General features: G+C 47.4%; 1 long non-coding RNA gene across 6 annotated transcripts in view; it reads left to right on the forward strand.

The window, feature by feature from the left end:
* Window positions 1-22,858, forward strand: part of LOC119624358 (uncharacterized) — a 53,920-nt gene that overhangs the window by 14,288 nt on the left and 16,774 nt on the right. For 3 of the 6 annotated variants that reach the window (XR_012094784.1, XR_012094782.1, XR_012094780.1), the window contains exon 2: window positions 163-280. This is a non-coding gene — a long non-coding RNA (uncharacterized lncRNA). Of the gene's footprint in view, window positions 1-162; window positions 281-6,013; window positions 6,155-9,174; window positions 11,059-22,858 lie in introns of those variants that run through there. The other 3 variants (XR_012094781.1, XR_012094783.1, XR_005240427.2) reach the window with 3 other exon arrangements.

Raw genomic sequence — 22,858 nt, forward strand, 5'->3', positions numbered from 1 at the left:
CCTGACCTCAGGCGATCCACCCGCCTTGGCTTCCCAAAGTGCTGGGATTACAGGCTTGAGCCACCATGCCCAGCTATGGCCTATCATGATGATGATGATGATGATGATGATGATGATGATGATGATGATGATTATTGAGATAGAGTCTTGCTCTGTTGCCAGGCTGGAGTGCAGCGGCGCTATCTCGTCTCACTGCAACCTCCACCTCCCAGGTACAAGCGATTCTCCTGCCTCAGCCTTCGGAGTAGCTGGGATTACAGGCGCCCACCACCACGCCCAGGTAATTTTTTTTTTTTAGTAGAGACAGGGTTTCACCATGTTGGCCAGGATGGTCTCAGCCTCTTGACCTCATGATCTGCCCGCCTTGGCATTCCAAAGTGCTGAGATTACAGGCGTGTATTTTTAAAATTATTATTATTATTATTTTTGAGACAGGGTCTTGCTCTGTCACCCAGGCTGGAGTGCAGTGGCATGATCTTGGCTCACTGCAACCTCTGCCTCCTGGGATCAAGCAATTCTCGTGCTTTAGCCTCCCGAGTAGCTGGGATTACAGGCACACAACACCACACCTGCCTAATTTTTCTATGTTTTGTAGAGATGGGGTCTCTCCATGTTGCCCAGGCTGGTCTTGAACTCCTGGCTTCAAGTGATCCTCCAGCCTCAGCCTCCCAAATTGCTGGGATTACAGGCATGAGCCGATGCACCCACCCTGTGTTTATTCTTTTAAAGGATAGTAAAGTAGAGGGAGAGGGAGGGAATTGCAGGTTAGATTTCTTGTTTGTTTCTCTGTTTTTTAGTTAATGTCTCCCCGGAAACCTCCATGGTGCTTCACTTTCTAGTTTAGTTCCTGCTAACTTTAATAGCTCAACTGTTCTCCTAACAGGGGTATCAGTGGGAGAGCCCTGGGGAAGTGGGGTTCCCTGGGGAGGAAAGTTTCTACGTTCAGAAAAGACTTGGCTTGGGTTTTGTCAGGAGGGAAAAATGGGTCAGTGACTCAGAAAAGCTTGCCTGAAAGCTGACATCTAGTGTTCGTTTCTGAAAATATGTCCTGACACACTAATCCTGAGGTTTTCTATCCCAAGAACTGTTTTTATTTATCTTATTGTAACGCACCAGATTTCAAGAACTTTTGACTACCCAAAGAAGCACAACTTAGAAAATAATTATGGTTTTCACTTTGTTTTAATCACAAGACATATAATACTGCCAAAATAGAACTTTGGATCAACAGACATGATAGCAGTTACTATTATTTTATTTTATTTCATTTTATTTATTTATTTGTTTTTGAGACAGAGCCTCACTCTGTTGCCCAGGTTGTAGTGCAGTGGCACAATCTCAGCTCACTGCAACCTCCGCCTCCCGGGTTCAAGCTATTCTCCTGCCTCAGCCTCCCAAGTAGCTGGGAGTATAGGCACACGCCACCAGGCCTGGCTAAGTTTGTATTTTTAGTAGAGATGGGGTTTCACCATGTTGGCCAGGCTGTTCTCGAACTCCTGACTTCAGGTGATTCACCTGCCTCAGCCTCCCAAAGTGCTGGGATTACAGGCGTGAGCTACTGCACCCAGCCAGCAATTATTTTATTTGAGATAGAATCTCACTTTGTCACCCAGGTCTGATTTTGCAGTGGTACAGTCATGGCTCACCACGGCCTAGATCTCCTGGGCTCAAGCAATCATCTCACCTCAGCCTACCGAGTAGCTGAGGCCATAGGCCTGCACCATCGTGGCCAGCTAACTTTTTAAATTTATTTTTATAGAGACAGGGTCTCACTATGCTGCCCAGGCTGGTCTCAAATTCCCAGGCTCAAAGGATCCTCCTGCCTCAGCCACCTAAAGTGTTGGGATTTCAAGCATGTGCCACCTTGTCTGACTCCAATTGATTTTTCATTTTTATTTTTATTTTATTTTTTGGGAAGGGTCTTGCTTTGTTGCCCAGGGTGGAGTGCACTTGTGCAATCTCAGCTCCCCGCAACCTTGACCTCCTGGGCCTGGCCAATCCTCCCACCTCAGCCTCCCAAATAGCTGGGACTATAGGTACATGCCACCATGCTGGGTAATTTTTAATTTTCTGTAAAAACAGGAGTCTCACAGCCCAGCATGGTGGCTCACGCCTGTAATCCTAGCACTTTGGGAGGCTGGGGCAGGAGGACCACTTGAGACCAGCCTGGGCAAGAGAGTGGGAACCCTCTCTCTCTCTTTTTAAATTATTTTTAATCTTTTTTTTTTTTAAACAGGCTCTTGTTCTGGCATCTAGGCTGGAGTGCAGTAGTGTGATCTCGGCTCACTGCAGCCTCGACTGCCAGGGCTCAAGTGATCCTCTCACCTCAGCCCCCCAAGTAGCTGGGACTACAGGCATGCACCACCACGGCCTGCTAATTTTTTTTTTATGATACGGAGTCTCACTCTGTCACCAGGATGGAGTGCAGTGGTACCATCTCGTCTCCCTGCAACCTCTGCCTCCCAGGTTCAAGCAGTTTTCCTGCCTCAGCCCCCTAAGTAGCTGGGATTACAGGTGCACACCACCACGCTCAGCAAATTTTTATATTTTTAGTAGAGATGGGTTTCAGCATGTTGGCCAGGATGGTCTCAATCTCTTGACCTTGTGATCCTCTCGCCTCAGCTTCCCAAAGTGCTGGGATTACAGGCATGAGCCACCGTGCCCGGCCTGGACTTCTTTTTTTTTGAGACAGGGTCTCACTATGTTGCCCAGGCTGGAGTACAGTGGCGCAATCTCAGCTCACTGCAACCTCTGCCTCCCAAGTTCAAGCAATTCTCCTGCCTCAGCCTCCCAAATAGCTGGGACTACAGGTGCCCGCCACCATGCCTAGTTAATTTTTGTATTTTTAGTAGAGACGGGGTTTCACCATGTTGGCCAGGCTGGTCTTGAACGCCTGACCTCAGGTGATCTGCCTGCCTCAGCCTTCCAAAGTGCTGAGATTACATGCGTGAGCCGATGCGCCTAGGCAAAAAAAGGACTTCTATAGGAAGGACAAATAGGTTTCTCTAAAAAAGACAAATGTATTTTTAGAAGAACAAATGGAAGACATGCAAACATTATCACAAACTTTCTTATATAGCTGTGAGTGGTCTTTTTCAGGGTCATAAAACTCGGCCAGAGAGGGGATTTATGGTAGGTTTACTCTTGGTCTCTCCCCTGGGAGTAGAAGCCACCCCAAACAGGAAATTTACGTCAGTCCTCATTTCTCAGAAGTTTCTACTTTTAATCAAATAAGGGAAGTCCCAAGGAAGCTTCTTTCTGCATCTGTTCCATCTCAAATGTCTTCAGCTTAAAATAATCTTTATACTAACTCCGGTATTCTGAGTGGGACCCCACAATTGTATGTTTAATCACCTTGTGAAACCTGACAAGTATTTAACACAACATTTTCTGATTTGGAATATTTTAGAGAATGTGATTCATTAATAAATCACATTTATTCATTAATAAATCCCATTCATTAATAATTCTCATGCCTCAGCCTCCCAAGTAGCTGGAATGAATAAATTTGATTTATTAATGTATCAAAAAAAGAGATAATTGGTTTAACAGTGCTCGGATTACAGGCATGAGCCACCATGCCCGGCCAGCAGTATGTATTTTAATGGACTGGCAAACAGTCAATTGTTCCCTTTTTTGCTTTTTTAAATTTCAAGCCTTGTCACTGAGTCATAAGACAATTGTTCATGATGTCATAAATATAATTTTACTTCAATAAACTATAATACATTTGTAGCATTCCAGGCTCTTTTTAGTGTGTGTGTATGTGTCTGTGTGTGTGTTCTTTTTAAATTTTTTAATTATTGACTGAGCACAGTGGCTCATTCCTGTAATCCTAGCACTTTGGGAGGCCAAAGCGGGTGAATCACTTGAGGTCAGGAGTTCAAGACCAGCCTGGGCAACATGGTGAAACTGCGTCTCTACTAAAAATACAAAAATTAGCTGGGCATAGTGACACACATCTGTAATTCCAGCTACTTGGGAGGGTAAGGCATGAGAATCACTTGAACCCGGGAGCTGGAAGTTTCAGTAAGCCGAAATCGCACCACTGCATTCCAGTCTGGGTGACAGAATGAAACTCTGTCTCAAAAAAAAAAAAAAAAAAAAGTTTTCAGGCCTTTCTTTTTTTTCTTAGAGACAGGATTTCACTCTGTCTCCCAGACTGGAGTGCAGTGGCACAATCATACTTCACTGCGGCCTTGAACTCCTGGGCTCAGAGAATCCTTCCTCAGCCTCCTGAGTGGCTGGGACTACAGGCATGCCACCATGCCTAGCTATTTTTATTTCATTTATTTATTTCTGAAACGGAGTCTTTCTTTGTCACCCAGGCTGGAGTGCAGTGGTGCAATCTCGGCTCACTGCAACCTCTGCCTCCTGGGTTCAAGCAATTCTCCTGCTTCAGCCTCCCAAGTAGCTGGGACTACAGGTGTGCACCACCACGGCTGGCTAATTTTTGTATTTTTAGTAGTGACAGGGTCTCACCATGTTAGTCAGGCTGGTCTTGAACTCCTGACCTCATGATCCACTTGCCTCGGCCTCCCAAAGTGCTGGGATTACAAGTGTGAGTCATCGCGCCCGGTCTTTTTAAAATCTTGTTACCATATTTCAGCTAGGACAAAACGTTGTTATTTCAGAAACATAGCCATTGCTCTTTCAGTTTGGTCTCGGCTGGCAAAAAGGTGGCCTTGTTATGTAAATAAAGCCCCTTTAATAGTTAAAATTAAAAATCTTTCCTTTTCTCTTACTTTTTTCCCTCTTGTTGGCTGTTTTCCTCCCACTTCAGAGGCCTTGTTCCCAGTAATTTAGGATTCCCCTTCTGATTTGACCAAGACAGAAACAAACAACAAAACAGTTAAGCACAACTAACAATGATGACACAAATTATACTATTTCTGAGCGCTCTAAGTGTAAGCAGAAGCTAACACCAGCTGGTTGTTCATGCTAATTTTAGTCATTTAAGAGAATTTGCAGGAAGACAGAATCCCAAACCAGTTTCTTACCTAGTGATGGAGCCCAAGCTGGAGACCGCTCTCCACTGATGCAGAAGCAGATGAACTTGCCTTCCTTGGTGGAAGCGAGTGGAAAAACTCCCACAAAAAGGGAGGTCTTTTTTTTTTTTTAAACAGCAAACAAACCTCAGACCCCCAGCTGAAAAATGCTGGAAGATCAGAGATTCCTGGAGGAAAGAGGTCCTGGACTTTGGCAAATTGTCTTGTCACTTTGGGCTATAAGGTGCCCAAGCCAACACCAAGCACCGAGAGGCGAACTACTGCAGGCTGGGCCACTTCCATCTAGGATCCCTTCCTGATTACCAGATATCAATGGAGGAAAATGATGAGACAAGTCTCAATCATTTTAGGAGATTTATTTGCCAAAGTGAAGAAAGCGCCCAGGAGACTGGTCTGTGCTTTCTCCGAAGATGATTTTGAGGGTTCCAAATTTAAAGGGGAAAGGGCAGGATATTGAGAAGCACACAGTTTTTACATAAACAAAAGAGGCTGGGAAAAAATGTGAGGAATCTGCATTTTACATAAGACAATACGGACAAAATGGGGTAGGGGAACAATCAGGTATACATTTGTGTCTGGTGGGCTGGGGTGACTGCACCTGTAAAGATAAGCTATCAATTTGCATTGTTGGCTGGGCACAGTGGCACACGCCTGTAATCCCAGCACTTTGGGAGGCTGAGGCAGGTGGATCGCCTGAGGCTGGGAGTTTGAGACCAACCTGGCCAAGGCGGTGAAACCCGGTCTCTACTAAAAATACCAAAAAAAAAAAAAAAAAAAAAAAAAAAAATTAGCCAGGTGTGGTGGTGGGCACCTGTAATCCCAGGTACTCGGGAGGCTGAGGCAGGAGAATGGCATGAACCGGGGAGATGGAGCTTGTAGTGAGCCGAGATCCTGCCACTGCACTCCACCCCGGGCGACACAGAGCGAGACTCCGTCTCAAGAAGAAAAAAAAAATTTTTTTTGCATTGCCATGGTGAACCTCTTTTTTTTTTTTTTTTTTTGAGATGGAGCCTCGCTCTGTCGCCCAGGCTGGAGTGCAGTGGCAGGATCTCGGCTCACTGCAAGCTCCGCCTCCCAGGTTCATGCCATTCTCCTGCCTCAGCCTCCTGAGTAGCTGGGACTACAGGCGTCCGCCACCACGCCCGGTAAGTACTAAAGGACTGTTAATTCATTCAACAAACATTATGTGATCTAGGCACTTAGAATACATCAATCAACTAAGCTGACAAAGATCCTTTCACTTGCAGAGCTCAATCTTAGTGGAGGGATGGAGGAAATAAACAGTGCACAATAAATAAGTGAAGGTTAGAGTATGCAGGAAGTTAAGTGCTACGGATGAAAGAAAAAGTACATCAGTGTAGCAGGGTCAGGAGTGCTGGGTGGTGGGTGGCAGTGCTGAATGGGTGATCAAGGTGTCCTTTTTGTTTTTTTTTTTTTTTGAGATGGAGTCTCGCTCTGTCACCCAGACTGGAGTGTGGTGGTACAATCTCGTCTCAATGCAGCCTCCACCTCCTGGGTTCCAGGGATTCTCCTGCCTCAGTCTCCTGAGTAGCTAGGAGTAGCCTCCTGAGTAGCTGGGATTACAGGCACACGCCACCACGCCTGGCTAATTTTTGTATTTTTAGTAGAGACGGGGTTTCACCATGTTGGCTAGGCTGGTCTCAAACTCTTGATCTCAGGTGATCCACCTGCCTCGGCCTCCCAAAGTGCTAGGATTACAGGCATGAACCACCATGCCCAGCCAAGATGTCCTATTTGAGAGGATAATGAGAGTTGAGCAAAGGCCAAGGGAGATGAGGACATTGGCCCAAAAAATATGTGAGAAAGAATATTCCAGGCAGAGGGGGTACCTAAAACAGGCCCTAAGAGAGAAGCATGGGAATCTTACAGGATAACAAGGCCAGTGTGGTTTGAGGGAGTGAATGGGAGGGCCAGGCTGAGCTTAGAGAGGGTGCTCGGTATCCAGACCACCCTTCACCTTCTTCCATCCTGCTGTGAGTCCAGGGAGGTGCCCTCTAGGGACTACACCCTTGCCATCTGGCTTTCTGTTGGATCTCCTAACAGGGCACCCACAAAAGAGAGCGAGTGAGGAGAGTGGCATCTGGGTATTCATTGCTCTTGCTCCCTCTAAGCAAGGTGCCCACTGGCTGGCTGCATCCCTATCCCGCAACTGAAGGGTTCAACTCCTGACAGGTGGCTATCGCTTTAGTCCTCTCTGTTTGGGGGATCTGGTACCACTCCGTTCCTTGCCCCTTCCAGCGTAGGGATGCTGTAAAAGCCCTGCTGTTACTAGACCCAAGGTTGCTGCACAATCATTCCCTTTCCTCTGCTCACACCTTTTATAATAACCCCTTTTTAAAATTCTCCTTAAACTATCCTAATTTGAACATGCCAGCTGTTTCCTGCTAGAACCATGACTAACAGAATTCAGGTCATTTCAGGCCTTGAAGGCTATTCTAAGGATTTTGGATTTTACTCTGAATGAAACCAGAAGCCATGAGAGTGTTTTCTGCAGAAGAGTGATGTGATCTGACTTAGCTTTTAAAACACTCTGGCTGCTGTGTTGAGACTAGGGGGCTAGGGCGGGGAGGGTAGTAGGGTAGAGGCAGAGACACCTGTTAGGGGGCTCCTGCAATGATAATACAGCTAACTAAGGTGTTCACTGTGGAGGCAGTTGAGAAAAGGTCAGATTTGGGACATGTTTTGAAGGTAGAGCCAACATGACGTCCTGATGACTGGTGGAGTGGAAGAAAGCAGGCTTTGGCATAAACAACTAAAAGGATGGAATTGCTGTCATTTACAATGGGAAAGGCCATAGTGGAGCACGTATAGAGAGGAAGATCATGAGTTCAGTATTGACACATCAATTTTCAGATATTTATTGGACATCTGTGAGGAGATGTCAAGAAGGCAGTTGGGGCTAGGCATGGTGGCTCACACCTGTAATCCCAGCACTTTGGGAGGTGGAGGTGAACGGATCACAAGGTCAGGATATCGAGACCATCCTGGCTAACACGGTGAAACCTCGTCTCTACTACAAATACAAAAAACTAGCTGGGCATGGTGGCGGGCACCTGTAGTCCCAGCTACTCGGGAGGCTGAGGCAGGAGAATGGTGTGAACCCGGGAGGTGGAGCTTGCAGTGAGCTGAGATCACGCCACTCCACTCCAGATTGGGTGACAGAGCAAGACTCCGTCTCAAAAAAAAAAAAAGAAGGTAGTTGGATGTAAAAGTATGGCATTTGATAAATGTATAACCAGAGGTGCATAGGAGATAAAATTTAAACCCATGAGACATGGTAAGATCAGCAAGATCACCAAGAAAGTGAGGGTTAGATACAGAAGAGGACCATGAATTACACTTGGAGACACTCCAAATGAAAAGGTGATGAGAAGAGAGAATTAGCAAAAAAAAAACAAAAACAAACCAAAAAAAAACACTGAGAAGGAACAGACATAGAAGTAGGGGAAAACCAAGAGAATGGGTGTCCTAGAAGTCAAATTTAAAAAGCATGTTATACCCAGGCGTGATGGCCTGTGCCTGTAGTCCCATCTACTCAGGAGGATGAGGTGGGAGGTGGAGGCTGCAGTGAGCCAAGATCAGGTCACTGCACTCCAGCCTGGGTGACAGAGTGAGACCCCATCTAAATTAAAAAAAAAAGAAAAAAAAAAGCATATCAGGGAGAAGACAGTGATCTTATTTTGAACCAATGGAGGAAAAAACTGGGTGAAATGTCTTCGAGATAGCATGGGAGATGAGTCATTGAGTCTTTGGTGATTATAGATAATTCAGTCACCATTATGTTTATGACTTGTTGTTCTTATCATAATCTCTCATCACCTTGTCTCCTAAGTAGACTTGGAAGCTCGATATTGTACACCTTATTAGGAATATACTCAATTGTCTTCTAGTATAGGAAAAATTCGTCTTGTGTGTGGAGTAAACATTTTTGCCATTACCACCATGAATATCATATTCCCTTTATCCTCACCGTGTCCCTCAAAACCAAGAAAACATCTGCGTGTAGAGCTCGTAGAATGTTTCAAATAAGCTGAAATTAGAGTTTTGTAGCATTGAAATTGAGTCTTTACACCAAAGTATAATTTGAAAGAGGAAACTTAGCAATTACTCTGCCCAAATTCATTGATCGTGTATTCTTTCTTAGCTAAGAACGTTACGGAACAAAGGCCCGCAAGGGCCTGGCAGTTGAGACACTTTAGCCAGTTAAGAAAATTCATTTCACCTCTGCGAAATGTTTGATAAGTTTGGTCATCTGCCTCTGACAGCACAAAAGCCCTAAATTTAATACCCTGAAGAGCTAACGTTGAAGTGCAAAAACGAAGGTTGCAACAACCCGACTCCGATACACTGAGAAGAACCAGGATGCACCTGCACTTCTAATTTTTTTCAATTTCAGCCCAGAGCCGGCCTGGTTCAAGCATTTCTCAGAAATTTCCAGCGCACGTTCCCCATCTGAAGGCTCACACCTGCGGGAGCAGAACACACTCCACACGGGTGCCTCCAGCACACGGAACTTGCGCTCCTGGAAGCTTACGACATGGTCATTGTTGAAGTGTTCCCCTCAAAGTAGCTGGGCGTGGTAGCGCGCTCGTGGAGTCCCAGCTACTCGAGAGGCTGAGGTAGGAGCATCGCTTGAACCCAGGAGGAGGGAGTTGCAGTGAGACGAGATCGCGCCACTGCACTCCAGCCTGGACAACAAAGCGAGACTCCGTCTCAAAAAAAAAAAAAAAAAAAAAAAAAAAAATCCTTAAGGACAGCCCAGAGGCTGGCAACACCTTCATGGGCCCCTCCATGGACGCGCCTCTGAGGTCACCGCTCCGGAAGGTCCCAGACTGGCGTGGAAACCTATTACTAAGTGGGGTGCGTGGACACCGGCAGGTCCCGCTGTAAAGGAGTCCCGCGGATGCTTGGGCCTCAGTTCGTCTTTCCTGCCCAAGTATCCCCCCTGCTCTGACGAAACAGGCAACTTCCCGACTGTGGCGTTAGCTCAGCGACTGCGCTGAGCCCCGGGAAAGAACCTGGTCCCGACGGCCAGCTGACCCACGTTAGTTGCGGAGATGCTGACTACCCCGCTTCGCTGGCTGCTGCGAGGTCACATGAGGCCCTCGGTGTCACGTGAGGTCCTGGGGCGCAGCAGGGAGCGTGGCAGCCAACTCTTTCTGCGCGTGCACGAGCGCGAGCATCTGCTGTCCTTTAGGTAGAACAGTCGCAAATCGCACCGTCAGTACTGGTCCGCTTTGCTCTTCTACCTTGCCCTCCTAGTCCGGATCCAAGCCCCAAGTAATCGTCCTCCCCCTGTACCGGGGCCGGGACCAGGCAGCCAAGAGCGGCGGAGACAGACTGCTGGGACCGCGACATCTCCCCTCCTGTTCGCTGCGATATGCCCGCGTCGTGTTGAGCGGCCTGCGGACACTGACAGCCTGCCCGGCCCGCTGAGTGTTTGATCCCCATCCTCGCAACGCTCTGGAGTGGGCGGTGCAGCCAGTCTTCTTTCATTCTTATGAGGCAAGAGAGAGACCCTCTCATATTGTTTTATACTCAGTACCTGTTTTAAAAAAAAACAAAACAAAACAAGGAAGTGAAACCAAAGACAGGCAGCCCGGCGCCAGGCCCCAAACCGGACCTGGACCTGCCTGGCCTAAACCTAGTAGTTAAAAATCAACTCATAACTTAAAAACCGATGTTATCCTTAGATTCCCCGCGTCGTATAAAAGAACATTGTGGGCCAGGGGCGGTGGCTCACGCCTGTAATCTCAGCACTTTGGGAGGCCAAGGCGGGCGGATCACCTGAGGTCAGGAGTTCAAAACCAGCCTGACCAACATAGAGAAACCCTGTCTTTACTAAAAATACAAAATTGGCCAGGCGTGGTGGCACATGCCTATAATCCCAGCTACTAGGGAGGCTGAGGCAAGAGAATCGCTTGAACCTGGGAGGCAGAGGTTTCGGTGAGCCGAGATCATGCCATTGCACTTCACCCTGGGCAACAAGAGTGAAACTCCGTCTCAAAAAAAAAAAAAAAAAAAAGAACATTGTTCTGTTTCTCTCTGACCACCAGTACATGCAGCCCCTGTCACATACCCCCTGCTTGCTCAAATCAATCACGACCTTTTCATATGAAATCTTTAGTGTTGTGAGCCCTTAAAAGGGACAGAAATTGTGCACTCAGGGAGCTCGGATTTTAAGGCAGTAGCTTGCCGATGCTCCCAGCTGAATAAAGCCCTTCCTCCTACAACTCCGTGTCTGAGAGGTTTTGTCTGCCGCTCGTCCTGCTACACTTAAATTAAAAAGTGTACACATTTCAGGCCAGGCGCCGTGGCTCACACCTGTAATCCTAGCACATTGGGAGGCCGAGGCAGGTGGATCGCTTGAGCTCAGGAGTTTGAGACAAGCCTGGGCAACATGGCAAAAACCCTGTCTCTACTAAAAATACAAAAATTAGCCAGGCCTGGTGATGCATGCCTGTAGTCCCAGATACTTGGGAAGCTGAAGTGGGAAGACTGCTTGAACCTGGGAAGTTGAAGCTGCAGTAAGCCGAGATGGTGACACTGCACTCCAGCCTGGGCAGACCTGTCCAGACCCTGTCTCACACACACACACTATATATATATTATATAATATATAATATATAATAATAGGTAGTGATATATATTATTTATTATATAATATAAAATACATAATAATTATATATTGTATATTATATATTATATAATTATAATTATATGTTATATATATAATGATGTGTTGAATTGCAACAGTGATTCTTGAAGGCATTTATAAGTTAAATCCATAGGTTGTTTAATTGTATAAATGTACAATATTGACTAATTCATGATAAGTATCACTTCACATCAAAGGCACATTTTTTCAAAATATGTCTTAGTTCTTTAATCACTCCCCAACATTCCAATAAAAAGCAGGCAGAAAATGCACTCTGCTTTTGATCATAAAGCAAGAACAGAGAGAAAATTAAAGCCATAATACAAGTTAGAGACTGGTGTTTTATATCGTGTGCCCCAACCATGCATTTGCACCAATTGTTTGTTTGTTTGTTTGTTTGAGACGGAGTCTCGCTCTGTCGCCCAGGCTGGAGTGCAGTGGCGCGATCTCGGCTCACTGCAAGCTCCACCTCCCAGGTTCACGCCATTCTCCTGCCTCAGCCTCCTGAGTAGCTGGGACTACAGGCGCCCGCCACCGCGCCCAGCTAATTTTTTGTATTTTTAGTAGAGACGGGGTTTCACCGTGGTCTGGATCTCCTGACCTTGTGATCCGCCCGCCTCGGCCTCCCAAAGTGCTGGGATTACAGGCGTGAGTCACCGCGCCCGGCTGCACCAGTTTTTTGCTGATGATAAAATATGAAGCAAACAGGCACACACAGATAGTGAGTCAGCCCAAATTAATGTAAACTATCATGGTAATACTCACTTAAAATTCATTAGGAGACCACAAGAAGTACAGAGCATGTTCAGAAACACAACAGCCAGCCTCCAAAACGAAAGCAAAAGAGAAAATATACAGGTCATTTCTTCTCCAGAGAATCAAGGGAGATTAAAATATATCAACTAGGCTGGGCACAGTGGCTCACACCTGTAATCCCAGCACTTTGGGAGGCCGAGGCAGGTGGAGCACTTGAGGTCAGGGGTTCAAGACCAACCTGGCCAACTGGGTGACACCCCGTCTCTGCTAAAAACACAAAAAATTAGCTGGGCATGGTGGCAGGCACCTGTAATCCCAGCTACTTGGGAGGCTGAGGCAGGAGAATCACTTGAATCTGCGAGGCAGAGGTTGCAGTGAGCCACTGCACTCCAGCCTGGGCAACAGAGCAAGTCTCCATCTAAAAAAAAAAAAGAAATCAACTGAAGGTAGACTGTTAAAATTTGTCACCCTTCTGTAAAATTTTTACAAGTATTTGCATGCTAAGAAGACACCTTTCAGAGTTGGCTAACAACTGTTAATGAGCATCCACCAGATACAGAGCCCTATTCCATGTCAGCTGGGGTTGGTATTTAGAATTCCAAGCTAAGCAGGAGAAAAGGCTGTGGCCATAGCATAGTTCAGTATAACTACTAGTACTCGTCTGATGCAAGTAATATAACTAAATATAAACAGTCATAAACAATAAGGATTTATTGGCTCATAAAAATGCGAAATTATTGTCAATATAGAATCATTTTTAAAAATCAATGATTAGGCCAGGCGTGGTGGCTCACACCTGCAATCCCAGCACTTTGGGAGGCTGAAGTGGGTGAATCACGAAGTCAGGAGATCAAGACCATCCTGGCCAACATGGTGAAACCCCCGTCTCTACTAAAAATACAAAAATTAGCTGGGTGTGGTGGCGCATGCCTATAGTCGCAGCTACTTGGGAGACTGAGGCAGGAAAATTGCTTGAACCTGAGAGGCAGAGGTTGCAGTGAGCCAAGATCGTGCCACTGTACTCCAGCCTGGTGACAGAGCAAGACTCCATCTCAAAAAAAAAATAATAATCAGTGATTACTGTCATTCTATGTCTATATATAAACATCAAAATTTCACTCTATAATTTGCTATATTATTAGTATTATAAACAATTGAGAAACTCATTTTTTACTAGTAATTAGTGTTTCTGAGGTGATTTCTAAGGTAATCATCTACATAATTGACTTTAAAAGGATACAGCTATTGTGCAAATGTGGTTTATTATCAGAACCGAATGAATTATTTCATCTGGCAAAAAAAAAAATGTTAATTACAATTCAAATTTAAAGATAATTATACTTCAGGGACATAAATATAGTCATCTGGGTCATAACTTAGTGAATTGCCTAATTGGCCCACTTCAATAGCCAAGACTGTAAAACAATTGCAATATAACATCTGTTTCATACAGTGTTTTACTGTTTTAAAAATGCTTCTACTTTTTTTTGTTGTTTTTGTTTTGTTTTTTGTTTTTTGAGATGAAGTCTTACTCTGTAGCCCAGGCTGGAATGCAGTGGCACAATCTAGGCTTACCACAACCTGCACCTCCCAGGTTCAAGCAATTCTCTTTCCTCAGCTTCCCAAGTAGCTGGGATTACAGGTGTGCGCCACTGCACCTGGTTAATTTTTTGTATTTTTGGTAAAGACAGGGTTTTACCACGTTGGCCAGGCTGCTCTTGAACTCCCAACCTCAGGTAATCCACCCACCTCAGCCTCCCAAAGTGCTAGGATTACTGGCGTGAGCCACCACACCCAGCCAAATGCTTCTACTTTTAAAACTCATTGTATTGATGTTCATAACTCTTGAGAAGTCAACAACACTGATGTAGAATCCTTATTTTTCAGGTGAAGAAACTTGAGGCACAGCTCTACAGTACAGTTGTCTCTCAGTATACACAGAGGATTAGTTATTGGTCTTATAACCACTACAGGACCCCCAAGTATAGCAAAATCCAAGCATACCCAAGTCCCACAGCAGGCCCTGAGGAATAAGAGTATAGGAAAAGTGGGCCCTCCCCATACACGGTTTCACATCCCGTGAATACTGTATGTTCAATCTGCATTTGGTTGAAAAAATGCAGTGTATAAGTGGACCCATGCAATTCAAACCCATGTTATTCAAGAGTCAATCCAGGCTGAGCTCGGTGGTTCACGCCTGTAATCCCAGCACTTTGGGAGGCTGAGGCAGGTGGATCACCTGAAGTCAGGAGTTCGAGACCAGCCTGGCCAACACGGTGAAACCTCGTTTCTACTAAAACTACCAAAAATTAGCAGGGTGTGGTGGTGCATGCCTGTAATCCCAGCTACTCAGGAGGCTGAGGCAGAAGAATCACTTGAACCTGGGAGGTGGAGGTTGCAGTGAGCCGAGGTCGCATCGTTGCACTCCAGCCTGGGCAATAAGAGCAAAACTCTGTCTCAATCAATCAATCAATCAATCAATCAATAAGTCAAACAACTGGGTAAATAGTAGAGCTAGGTCTGAAGTACAGGCCTCCAGACTTCCAGTCCAGTTCTCCTTTGCACTAAGAATACAGAAGACTACTTAAAAAAGCAGATCTTGCCCAGTGTGGTAGCGTGTGCCTCTAGTCCCCAGCTACTCCAGGGAGGCTGAGGCCAAAGGATCTGAGCCTAGGAGCTGGAGACCAGCTTGGGCAACATAGTGTAATGCCCAGACCGTTTGTTCCCCAAAGAAGACCACCAGAGTCCAGAGTCAAAGCCAAGTGGCAAGGATCTTTTACTGCAAGTTCGAACTTGGTCCCTCCATTCCACCGCATACAAGAGGGCCTCGAACAACGCGAGTGCTTGCTTTTTATAACCCGATGTAAATAGGATACGTAAAGTTACAGAGGAACAAGGGAATTCTTTTGGTTACAGCATTACAATTGGTTTACATTTTAAGTTATACATTTAGTAGTTTTTCTATTGGTTCCCGCGCTTTCAGTAAAACTACAAACGGCTGTGTCCTTATCGGGGATTTTCCAGGTGGTGTTTGTACTGGGCTCAGGAAGTTGAGAGATATATGGTGGGATGTGTTTGTACCGGGCCTGTTTGTGTTGAGCCCAGGGCTGAGGAATGTGCCTGATTTCTTTCATTTCCCCCTTTTCTCAGGTACCTCTAGAGCCAATCTTGGGTCTTATAAGTCTGATTCTGTTTCAGCGTTTACAGGTTGGTATTGGGCTCTGAGGACCATGAGCTGTATGGTGTCAAACCTTTCTCTGACAAACTGTAAAATTCTGTTAACAACACAAGGTCCTACGGTAAACAGCAATAGTAGACTTAGCAGGGGTCCAAGGAAGGGGGCTAACAGGGAAAACACAGAGGAATTCCACCATTGGTCTGCAGCTGAAGCAAACTGCCATGTTTTTGCTTCTGTGCTTAACTTGCGTAACTGTTGGACCCGGTTCTCTACAAGCCCTGATTCATTTATGTAGAAACAGCAGTCTTCCTTTAGAAACATACATGTACCACCTTTTTCAGCAGTGAGTAGTAGGTCTAGGGCTCTCCGGTTCTGCAAGGTTACCTGAGCTAGGGACGTGAGCTGTCGCTGAAGGGAGGCAAGGGACTCAGCCAACTCCTCCATAGCAACGGCAAATTGTTGGTACAACTTGTTGCTTTCTATGAGGGTGTGACCTAGGGCTCCCCCCGCCAGTCCGGCCGCAATGAGGGATGAGGTGAGGGAGATTCCCGCAATGAGGGGGAGAAATATGGCTCGTGCAGGTCTCGGTCTAGGGACTGGGTGAATAGCAGTGCTAGTCCAGTTACCGGTGTACCCCAGGAACTCACCGGCAGTTAGTAGAGTCAACCGGGGAACTAATGTGACAGGAAGACACAGTAGGTTGGTAACAGAGGGACCAGACAGGTTCTTAGATAATGTTCCATTACACCAGAAGAATATGCCCGGTGGAGCCCTTAGGGTGGTACTAGGGGGCATTGCAGTGATGTTGCTGGCATTAGTTCCTGAGAAACAGTAGGGAAACTTCTCCTGACTGGGGTTTAGGTATAGTGGCACGTTAGGGATAGGGGCATATGAGAGGTTTCGGAGGTTGTTAGCTTGGGCAGAGGTAGAGGATCCCCATGGCAGATGGACAGCGGTTAGCGGTGGACGCCCTAGAGTGGCACACAGAAAGCAGCCAGACAAGCTGTGAAGTCCTGTAAGGTTAGCAAGTTCTAATCCTTCTTGTAATAATTTTAACCAGGAGAAAGGACGTAAATCTTGTGTTAGTCTGTTTTCTTGTCGTTGGATATTCCCACGGACCAGGGGCCGTACCTGCACTAGACTTCGCTACAGATAGAGGTGACTACTAGGCCATGTGGAGGAAGAGGAGTAATATACAGCCCCATGTTGAGGCGTGGTCCAGCGGGAGTTCCAGGGGTCTCTGACTATCCATGTATATGAAAAGTCTTCGTCCCATCTACGATGGAAGGGCCACCTAGGATCTAACTGTTCTTCTTTTCCCCAATAATGGGATTTATGGACGTTACAATAGTTATAAGGGCAGCCGGCATTTTGGTGCCACCAATAGTGTTTACAATTGTATTTAGTCTGATCATACTCAAAGCATATTATTGGTGCCATTGCTTTGGCTATTTGAAAACCAGTAAAATTTAGTAAAATTGGGCTATTGCACCCTGAGGAGGGGCAATCAGCACTGGCCAATAATTTCCCGGGCTTATGAGGTTGCCCAGGGTGGGTTTGGTTTTCATAAAGCCAGAATCTCCAGACAAAGGGATTAGGAGCTGGTTTTGTGTTTTCCCCAGTGGCCACTAGGGCGGCTAACGTTATGGTTAAACTACCTAACTGCATGGTTACAGTGAACTATGCTGCCGGCACAGGGTGAGTTTTAAGGGGTTGTTCTTAGCTCTGTCCACAGTCCACGTGGCCGGTGCTTCAGCCACCGCCATGATTGGTCCCAGAAGGTCGGAGGTTGGGTCCACTGGCTTGACGTGGGTGTAGTGGATCCACGACGCGATGCCTTCTACCTTCAGGGCGGTGGGTGTGGTTAGGAGTACCTGGAGTGGTCCCTTCCACCTGAGTTCTAGGGTCTCTTGTCGGTGTCGCTTAACCAGGATCCAGTCTCCTGGCTGGTATGGATGGGGTGTCGGCGGGGGACCGGTCTCATATAGTTCCTTCAGCTTGGGCCAGATTTCTTGATGAATTTTCTGCAAGGCTTGTAGGGAAAATAAGAGTTCAGAGGCATTTTCTGTTTCAGACTTGAGCAGATCATCTTTTAGGCTGGGAACCAGGGGTAGGGGTCTGCCATACATGATTTCGTAAGGGGTAAGGCCCAGTCTGTAAGGGTTATTACGGGCCTGGAACAGAGCGTAGGGGAGAAGGACCACCCAATTAGCGCCAGTCTCCATAGTCAATTTAGTTAAGGTCTCCTTTAAGGTCCGATTCAACCTCTCTACCTGTCCTGAACTCTGGGGCCTGTAAGCGCAATGTAGTTTCCAATTTGCCCCAAGGATGGAAGCCAAATCCTGACTTACCTTAGTGACAAAGGCCGGCCCATTATCTGACCCTATCTGGACGGGGAAGCCATACCTGGGGAGGATATCTTCCAGAATTTTCTTTGCTACAACCTGAGCAGTTTCCCTTTTGGTTGGGAATGTTTCAGTCCACCCTGAAAAAGTATCTACAAAGACAAGTAAGTACCGATACCCGTATTTTCCTGGCTTTATCTCAGTAAAATCTACTTCCCAGTAGATACCGGGCCTGGTTCCCCTGAGCCTTGTTCCCGTTGCAGCCTGGGATTGGGGGTAGGCGTTGTTAAGCTGGCAGACTTTGCAACTTGTCACGATGCTGCTGGCCGTCTCGGCTATATGTCTGATTTTGAGCTTGGAGCGTCTGATCAGGTCTATCATCCGCCGGGCACCCAGGTGGGTGGTTTGGTGGATGTGTTCTAACACTTGTTGTCCTAATTTTTCTGGTAGGATGGTTTGGTCATTAGTATCAGTCCACCACCCATTCTGGATCTGTTTCAGGGGAAGTTTGTCAATCCACTGGAGATCTTGTTCTGAATAATCTGGGAGATATGGCAAGTCCCGGGGGCCCAGATCAGGGAGCTGGAGTGCAAGGAGTTGGCTGGGAGCCTTTGCCATACTCCTTGCAGTTTGGTCTGCCAGAAAGTTGCCTTGAGCAATTGGAGTGGTTGGTTTCTGATGCCCTGGGCAATGTACAATAGCCAATTTTTCTGGTCTCCATAGGGCTGTTAACAGGGCTAGGATCTCTTGTTTGTTTTTTATTTATTTTCCTTCAGCCGTTAATAACCCTCACTCCCTGTAAATGGCCCCATGTATGTGCGCCGTAGCAAAAGCATATCGGCTGTCTGTGTATACTGTCAGTTTCTTCCCTGCCCCTAAGGTAAGAGCTTGGGTGAGCGCTATCAGTTCGGCCTTCTGGGCCGATGTCCCCGGGGGCAGGGGTTCCGCCCAGATTACCTCAGTCTCTGAAGTCACTGCCGCTCCAGCGTACCTCTGGCCTTGGTGTACAAAGCTGCTCCCATCAGTGAACCAGACTAGGTCAGCGTCAGGAAGTGGGCAGTCCTGCAGGTCCTCTCGAACTCCGTGCACCTGAGCTAGTATCTCGGTGCAATCATGGAGCGGGGTGTCCAGGTCCGGGTTGGGCAGCAGCGAGGCAGGGTTTAAGGTTGTTAGGGGCAGGAAAGTTATCCTGAGGGGATTTAGTAGTAGTCCTTGGTAGTGGGTGAGCCGGGCGTTACTTATCCATCGATTAGGTGGCTGTTTGAGTACACCCTCGATGGCATGTGGGGTAACGACCTGTAATTCTTGACCCATGACAAGTTTGTCAGCATCTTGTACCATCAGGGCCGTGGCTGCAATCATTCGGAGACAAGGGGGCCACCCGGCAGCCACTGGGTCTAATTTCTTTGACAGGTAGGCAACCGGCCTCCGCCAGGGGCCTAAGTTCTGAGTTATTACCGCCTTGACGACACCCTTGCTCTCATCCACGTATAAGTGGAAGGGCTTGGTGACATCAGGTAGTCCCAGTGCAGGCGCAGAGAGTAGGGCGGTTTTAATCTGTTGGAAAGCCGACTTGGCTTCTTCTGTCCAATTAAATGGCTGCTGCCCCCGTGTTGCCTGATACAAGGGTTTAGCCAGTTCTGCGAACCCAGGTATCCATAGTCTACAAAATCCTGCCAACCCCAGGAATTCCCTTACTTGTCGAGTGGATTGTGGCCTGGGGATCTGCAGAACAGTCTGCTTTCGGGCGTCTGTTAACCAGCACTGCCCTCCTTTTAGCAGGTACCCCAGATATGTTACTTCTGATTTACAAATTTGAGCTTTCTTTGCCGAGGCTCGGTAGCCTAGATTCCCTAGAGCTTGTAAGAGACCCTTGGTCCCTTGAATACAAGCTTCTTGGGTCTCAGCAGCAATCAGGAGGTCATCAACGTACTGTAGTAAGGTTATTTCAGGGTGTTTGCGTCGGTACTCACTCAGGTCTTCATGGAGGGCCTCATTGAACAGGGTAGGAGAGTTTTTGAATCCCTGCGGCAGTCTGGTCCATGTCAGTTGGCCACTTATGCCCCTTCCAGGATCAGTCCACTCGAAGGCGAAGAGCTTTTGACTCTGAGGGGCTAAAGGCAAACTGAAGAAAGCATCTTTTAAATCTAAAACAGTGTACCATTGATGTTTAGGGTTTAGGGTACTCAGGAGGGTATACGGGTTAGGCACAGTTGGATGTATGTCCATAACCCTCTTATTGACTTCTCTCAAGTCTTGTACAGGTCAGAATTCTCCGCTATTAGGTTTTCGTACCGGCAACAATGGAGTATTGCAGGGCAAGTGACATGGGCAAAGGACCCCTTGGTCGAGGAGCCGGCGAATATGCGGTGCAATCCCTTCTTTGGCCTCTAGGGGCATCGGGTATTGGCGTACCCGCACGGGGTCTGTCCCAGGCTTAAGTTCAACAAACAAGGCAGGGCGGTGTTTTGCTAGTCCTAAGCCCCCCGTTTCCGCCCAAGCTCCTGGATATTGCTGGAGCCAGGTTGCTATGTCCTGGTCAGGGGCCGCTTGCTCCTGGTGGAGCTGGTACTCATCTTCTAGGGTTATAGTCAGGACGGACACGGGCTGATTTTGGGAGTTGGTCACGACGGGCCCCTCAGGGAGGAAATGGATCTGTGCTCCCATTTTAGTTAGCAGGTCTCTACCTAATAGGAGACAGGGGCTCTCAGGGATGACCAGGAAAGAATGGGTTACATTCCTGGCTCCGAGGTTTACTGTTCTTTGTGTTGTCCAGGGGTATTTCTTAATTCCTGTGGCCCCTTGTACCCACGAGGACTTGGAGGATAATTTTCCATTAGTTTTAACTAGGACTGAGCGCTGTGCTCCCGTATCGACCAAGAACTGAACTGGGGACCCCTCCACTTGCAAAGTTACCCTAGGTTCGGGGAGGGGGTCCGAACCCCATCTTCCCTAGTCTTTGTCTTGAGTGACTAGTACAGGTGTAGACCTAGGGGGTCCCTGTCCTCGTTGTTTCTTTTTGGGACAGTCTCTTACCCAGTGGCCAGCTTCCTTACAGTATGCACATTGGTCTTTGCTCAGATTATCATGTCTGGGGGACCGCCTAGGTTGGGTGTTCTCTGGCTGTAGATGCTCTTTCTGTACTACTGCTGCCAGGACCTTGGTAATTTTTTCAGTGGCTTTAAATTGCTTTTCCTCTGGAGTATCTCTGTTATTGTAAACCCGCTGGGCTATCTGAAGGAGGTCCTGAATCTGTTTTCCCTCTAAGTCTTCTAATTTCTGGAGTTTCTTTTTTTTTTTTTTTTTTTTTTTTTGAGAGGAAGTCTCGCTTTGTCGCCCAGGCTGGAGTGCACTGGCGCGATTTCGGCTCACTGCAAGCTCCACCTCCCGGGTTCACGCCATTCTCCTGCCTCAGCCTCCCGAGTAGCTGGGACTACAGGCGCCCGCCACCTCGCCCGGCTAGTTTTTTGTATTTTTAGTAGAGATGGGGTTTCACCGCGTTAGCCAGGATGGTCTCAATCTCCTGACCTCGTGATCCACCCGCCTCGGCCTGGGATTACAGGAGTGAGCCACCGTGCCCAGCCTGGAGTTTCCTTTTAATGTCTTTTACAAAAGACATTACGACAGCTACCTGACTTTCTGGAACCTCTGGGTCTATGGGGGTATACTGTCTAAAAGCTTCCATTAATCTTTCTAAGTAGGTAGCTGGGCTTTCTGTCTTTCCCTGCAGAACAGAGTATACTTTAGCCAAATTAGTGGGCTTGCGAGCAGCTGCCCGGAGACCCGCCATTAGAGTCTGGTGATAAAGGCGTAGCCGTCCCCTACCTTCTGCCATGTTGTAGTCCCACGCCAGCCTGGTCAGAGGAAAAGTCGCATTTATGAGGTCGGGGTTGGCAGTCGGTTGACCGTCGTCCCCCGGGACCAGCTTTCTAGCTTCTACCTGTATTCTCTCTCGCTCCTCCGTTGTGAACAAGATTTGGAGGAGCTGCTGACAATCATCCCAAGTGGGCTGGTGGGTGAACATGACACTATCCAGTAAAGCCATTAAATCTTTGGGGTTGTCTGAAAACCGAGCACTCTGAGTCTTCCAGTTATACAGATCACTGGTGGAGAATGGCCAGTACTGGAGCCTGGGGATTCCTGTGTCATCTGGGGGTCCTATTTCCCGAAGGGGTAGAGCCACTGTGGAGTCAGGCGGCTGGGGGGGGCTAGCCCGCAAAGTGCACCCTCGCCTCTGCCCCGCCGGCCCTTCAAAGTTACTTTCACTTTCAGCGGGTCCGGGTGCGCCAGCCGCCTCCCGTCCGCCTGCTCCTTCCCGCGGCTCAGCCCGGGGGGCTGGGGCCTGGGGCCCAGAGGGGTACGGAGGGGTTTCTGTGAACAGTGGGTCCCCGCTGTCAGGTAGAACAGGATTGGGGGGGGCAGTTGGTTGCTTGGATTTTAGTGGTCGATCAACCAGTGCCTTACAGGGTTCAGAGGCTAATTGGAAAGGGGACAGCCAAGGAGGCGGGTTCTCAACTAGGTCCTGCCATATGAGGATATATGGGATTTGATCCAAGTGGCCCGCACGCCCAGGTAGGAAAATCTTGGTCTTTACTCTAGTGATGACAGGAAGTCGGAACGTCCCTTCAGGTGGCCACCCCACATCAAAGGCAGGCCATTCAGAGTGGCACAGGGTAATTAGCTTTCCCCTCCTGATTTCCATACTAAGATCATGGCCCCTTGCTCTAACATCCTTGAAATTACTTGTAAGGAGAGATAGGGGAGTGCTCTGGGTATTACCCATCCTGTAATAATTTGTAGTCTCTTCCTGTAAAAGAATATGGGTTAGAATTCCTGTGAAGGAAATCTGGCGTATTAATAATGTCTAGCCGCAAGCGTGCTCCGGAAGCCC

This window comes from Chlorocebus sabaeus, chromosome 12 (assembly GCF_047675955.1).
Source record: "Chlorocebus sabaeus isolate Y175 chromosome 12, mChlSab1.0.hap1, whole genome shotgun sequence".
Lineage (NCBI taxonomy): Eukaryota > Metazoa > Chordata > Mammalia > Primates > Cercopithecidae > Chlorocebus > Chlorocebus sabaeus.